The sequence below is a fragment of the Colius striatus genome, unplaced genomic scaffold (assembly GCF_028858725.1).
Source record: "Colius striatus isolate bColStr4 unplaced genomic scaffold, bColStr4.1.hap1 scaffold_36, whole genome shotgun sequence".
Lineage (NCBI taxonomy): Eukaryota > Metazoa > Chordata > Aves > Coliiformes > Coliidae > Colius > Colius striatus.
In genome coordinates, this window is record NW_026908520.1 from 220,652 (window position 1) to 226,671 (window position 6,020).

Below are 6,020 nucleotides of genomic sequence, written 5' to 3' on the forward strand. Positions count from 1 at the left end.
ACCCCATAGAGCCCTCCTGCCAGATAGTGAGCCATTGAGACCCCCATAAACCCCCCTGCCAAATACTGAGGCATTGAGACCCCCATAGACCCCCCTGCCAAATACTGAGCCATTGAGACCCCCATAGAGCCCCCCTGCCACATAGTGACCCCATAGAGCCCTCCTGCCAGATAGTGAGCCAATGAGACCCCCATAGACCCCCCTGCCAAATACTGAGCCATTGAGACCTCCATTGACCCTCCTGCCAAGTAGTGAGCCATTGAGACCCCCATAGACCCCCCTGCCAAATACTGAGCCATTGAGACCCCCATAGAGCCCCCCTGCCACATAGTGAGCCCCATAGAGCCCCCTGCCATATAGTGAGCCATTGAGACCCCCATAGACCCCCCTGCCACATAGTGAGCCATTGAGACCCTCCCCATAGACCCTCCATTGCCATATAGTGACCCACCCCCATCCCATCCCCCACCCTGCCACACAGTTAGCCAGAGACCCCCCCCCATAGACTCCCTGCCACATAGTGAGCCATTGAGACCCCCCATAGACCCTCCCCTGCCACATAGTGACCCCCAGAGAGCCCCCTGCTACATAGTGAGCCATGGAGACCCCCATAGACCCTCCCCTGCCACATAGTGATCCCCATAGAGCCCCCTGCCACATAGTGAGCCAGAGACCACCCATAGGCCCCCCTGCCAAATAGTGACCCCAGAGAGCCCCCCTGCCATGTAGTGATCCCTATAGAGCCCCCTGCCACATAGTGAGCCATGGAGACCCCCATAGAGCTCCCCTGCCACATAGTGACCCCATAGACCCCCCTGCCACATAGTGAGCCATAGAGACCCCTCCCATAGAACCCTGCCACATAGTGACTCCCATAGACCCCCATGCCACAGTGACCCCCCATAGATCCCTCTCTGCCACATAGTGAGCCATTAAGACCCCCATAGAGCCCCCTGCAACATAGTGACCTCCATAGACCCCCCTGCCATATAGTGAGCCATGCAGACCCCCATAGAGCCCCCTGCCACATAGTGAGCCCCATAGAGCCCCCTGCCATATAGTGAGCCATGGAGACCCCCATAGAGCCCCCCCGCCACATAGTGACCCCCATAGAGCCCCCTACCATATGGTGAGCCATTGAGACCCCCATAGAGCCCTGCCACATAGTGACTCCCATAGAGCCCCCTGCCATATAGTGAGCCATTGAGACCCCCCATAGAACCCCCCCTGCCACATAGTGACCCCCCATAGACCCCCCCTGCCAAATACTGAGCCATGGAGAGCCTCATAGAGCCTCCCAGCCACATAGTGACCCCCATAGAGCCCCCTGCCATATAGTGAGCCATGGAGACCCCCATAGACCCCCCCTGTCACATATTGATGCCCATAGAGCCCCCCAGCCACATAGTGACCCCCATAGAGCCCCCTGCCATATAGTGAGCCAGAGACCACCCATAGAGACCCCCTGCCACATAGTGACCCCATAGAGCCCTCACCACATAGTGAGCCGGAGACCCCCCCATAGACCCCCCTGCCACATAGAGACCCCCATAGATGTCCCTGCCACATAGTGACTCCCTTAGAGCCCCCCTGCCAATAGTGACTCCATAGACCCCCCTGCGAAATACTGAGCCATTGAGACCCCCATAGACCCTCCCTTGCCATATAGTGACCCACCCCATCCCATCCCCCACCCTGCCACATAGTGATCCATTAAGACCCCAATAGAGGTCCCCTTCCACATAGTGACCTCCATAGACCCCCCTGCCATATAGTGAGCCATGGAGACCCCCATAGAGCCCTGCCACATAGTGACTCCCATAGAGCCCCCCCTTCCAGATAGTGAGCCATGGAGACACCCATAGAGCCCCCCTGCCACATAGTGACTCCATAGAGCCCCCTGCCATATAGTGAGCCATTGAGACCCCCATAGACCCCTCTGCCACATAGTGAGCCATTGAGACCCCCATAGAGCCCCCTGCCATATAGTGAGCCATTGAGACCCCCATAGAGCCCCCCTGCCACACAGCGACCCCCACAGAGCCCCCTGCCATATAGTGAGCCATTGAGACCCCATAGAGCCTCCCCTGCCACATAGTGACCCCCATAGAGCCCCCTGCCATATAGTGAGCCATGGAGACCCCCCATAGACCCCCCCGCTACATAGAGACCCCCATAGAGCCCCCTGCCATATAGTGAGTCATTGAGACCCCCATAGACCCCTCTGCCACATAGTGAGCCATTGAGACCCCTCATAGAGCTCCTCCTGCCACATAGTGATCCATAGAGAACCCCCTGCCACACAGTGAGACATTGAGACCCCCATAGACCCCTCTGCCACATAGTGACCCTCATAGAGCCCCCTGCCACATAGTGAGCCATTGAGACCCCCCATAGAGCCCCCTGCCACATAGTGAGCCATGGAGACCCCCATAGAGCCCCCCTGCCACATAGTGACCTTCATACACCCCCCTGCCATATTGTGAGCCATGGAGAGCCCCATAGATCCCCCCCTGCCACATAGAGACCCCCATAGAGCCCCCTGCCACATAGTGAGCCATTGAGACCCCTCCATAGAGCTCCTCCTGCCACATAGTGATCCATAGAGAACCCCCTGCCACATAGTGAGCCATAGAGACCCCCATAGAGCCCTGCCACATAGTGACTCCCATAGACCCCTCCTGCCACATAGTGAGCCATGGAGACCCCCATAGAGCCCCCCTGCCACATAGTGACCTTCATACACCCCCCTGCCATATAGTGAGCCATTGAGACCCCCATAGAGCCCCCCTGCCACACAGCGACCCCCATAGAGACCCCTGCCATATAGTGAGCCATTGAGACCCCATAGAGCCTCCCCTGCCACATAGTGACCCTCATAGAGCCCCCTGCCATATAGTGAGCCATTGAGACCCCCATAGACTCCTTTGCCACATAGTGAGCCATTGAGAACCCCCTGCCACATAGTGAGCCATTGAGACCCCCCATAGAGCTCCTCCTGCCACATAGTGATCCATAGAGAACCCCCTGCCACATAGTGATCCATAGAGAACCCCTCTGCCACATAGTGATCCATAGAGAACCCCCTGCCACATAGTGATCCATAAAGAACCCCTCTGCCACATAGTGACCCCCCATAGTCCCCCCTGCCAAATACTGAGCCATTGAGACCCTCATAGACCCCCCTGCCAAATAGTGAGCCACTGAGACCACCCCATAGACCCTCCCTTGCCAAATAGTGACCCACCCCATCCCATCCCCCACCCTGCCACATAGTGAGCTATTGAGACCCCCATAGAGCCCGCCTGCCACATAGTGACCCCTGATAGACCCCCCTGCCAAATACTGAGCCATTGAGACCCCCATAGACCCCCCTGCCACATAGTGAGCCATTGAGACCCCCCCATAGAGCCCCCTCTGCCACATAGTGAGCCAGAGACCCCCCCCATAGACTCCCTGCCAAATACTGAGCCATTGAGACCCCCATAGAGACCCCTGCCACATAGTGACCCCCCATAGACCCCCCTGTCAAATACTGAGCCATTGAGACCCCCATAGACCCCCCTGCCACATAGTGAGCCATTGAGACCCCCATAGACCCCCCTGCCACATAGTGAGCCATGGAGACCCCCATAGAGCCCTGCCACATAGTGACTCCCATAGAGCCCCCCCTGCCAGATAGTGACCCCCATAGACCCCCATGCCACAGTGACCCACCCATAGATCCCTCTCTACCACATAGTGAGCCATTAAGACCCCCATAGAGCCCCCTGCCACATAGTGACCCCCATAGAGCCCCCCTGCCATATAGTGAGCCATTGAGACCCCATAGATCCCCCCTGCCACATAGTGAGCCCCTAAGAGCCCCCTGCCACATAGTGAGCCATGGAGACCCCCATAGAGCTCCCCTGCCACATAGTGACACCTATAGAGCCTCCTGCCACATAGTGAGCCATGGAGACACTCATAGAGCCCTCTGCCATATAGTGAGCCATGGAGACCCCCCCATAGAGCTCCTCTGCCACATAGTGACTCCCACAGAGCCCCCTGCCATATAGTGAGCCATTGAGACCACCATAGACCCCCCTGCCACACAGAGACCCCTATAGAGCCCTCCTTGCCACATAGAGACCCTCATAGAGCCACCTGCCACATAGTGAGCCAGAGACCCCCATAGAGCTTCCCCTGCCACATAGTGACCCCAATAGAGCCCCCTGCCATATAGTGAGCCAGAGACCACCCATAGAGCCCCCCTGCCACATAGTGACCCCATAGAGCCCTCACCACATAGTGAGCCAGAGACCCCCCATAGACCTCCCTGCCAAATAGTGACCCCCATAGAGCCCCCCCTGCCACATAGAGACCCCCATAGAGGTCCCTGCCACATAGTGAGCCATTCAGACCCCCATAGAGCCCCCCCTGCATCATAGAGCCTCCTCTGCCACATAGTGACCCACAGAGAGCCCCCTGCCACATAGTGAGCCATGGAGACCCCCATAGAGCTCCCCTGCCACATAGTGACCCCCATAGAGCCCCCTGCCACATAGTGAGCCATTGAGACCCCCATAGAGCCTCCCCTGCCACATAGTGAGCCAGAGACCACCCATAGGCCCCCCTGCCAAATAGTGACCCCAGAGAGCCCTCCTGCCACGTAGTGATCCCCATAGAGCCCCCTGCCACATAGTGACCCAGAGACCCCCAAAGACCCCCGCTGCCACATAAGGAGCCATTGAGACCCCCATAGACCCCCCTGCCACATAGTGAGCCATGGAGACCCCCATAGAGCCCCCTGCAACATAGTGACCCCCATAGAGCCCCCTGCCATATAGTGAGCCATTGAGACCCCCCCATAGAGCCTCTTCTGCCACATAGTGAGCCAGACACCCCCCCCATAGACCCCCCCTGCCACATAGAGACCCCCATAGATCCCCCTGCCACATAGTGACCCCATAGAGCCCCCTGCCATATAGTGAGCCACTGAGACCCCCATAGACCCCCCTGACCCATAGTGAGCCATTGAGACCCCCATAGACCCCCCTGCCACATAGTGAGCCATTCAGACCCCCATAGACCCCCCTTGCACATAGTGACTCCCATTGAGCCCCCTGCCATATAGTGAGCCATTGAGACCCCCATAGACCCCCTGCCAAATAGTGACCCCTATAGAGCCCCCCTTGCCACATAGAGACCCTCATAGAGCCCCCTGCCACATAGTAAGCCAGAGACCCCCATAGAGCCCCCCCTGCCACATAGTGATCCCCATAGAGCCCCCTGCCATATAGTGAGCCATTGAGACCCCCATAGACCCCCCTGCCATATAGTGAGCCATTGAGACCCTATAGACCCCCCTGCCATATAGTGACCTCCATAGAGCCCCCTGCCACATAGTGAGCCATTGAGACCCCCATAGAGCCTCCCCTGCCATATAGTGAGCCATTGATACCCCTATAGAGCCTCCCCTGCCACATAGTGACCTCCATAGAGCCCCCTGCCACATAGTGAGCTATTGAGACCCCCATAGACCCCCTGCCACATAGAGACCCCCATAGAGCCCCCTGCCACATAGTGAGCCATGGAGACCCCCATAGACCCCCCTGCAGCATAGTGAGCCATAGAGAACCCCCTGCCACATAGTGACCCCAATAGAGCCCCCTGCCACATAGTGAGCCATTGAGACCCCCATAGAGCCCCCCTGCCACATAGTGAGCCAGAGACGCCCCCCATAGACCCCCCCTGCCACATAGAGACCCCCATAGAGCCTCCCCTGCCACATAGTGCCCCCCAGAGTGCCCCTTCCACATAGTGAGGCATGGAGACCCCCATAGAGCCCCCCTGCCACATAGTGACTGCCATAGAGCCCCCCCTGCCAGATAGTGACCCCCATAGACCCCCATGCCACAGTGACCCGCCCCATAGATCCCTCTCTGCCACATAGTGAGCCATTGAGACCTCCATAGAGCCCTCTGCCACATAGTGAGCCAGAGACCCCCATAGAGCCCCCTGCCACATAGTGATCCACA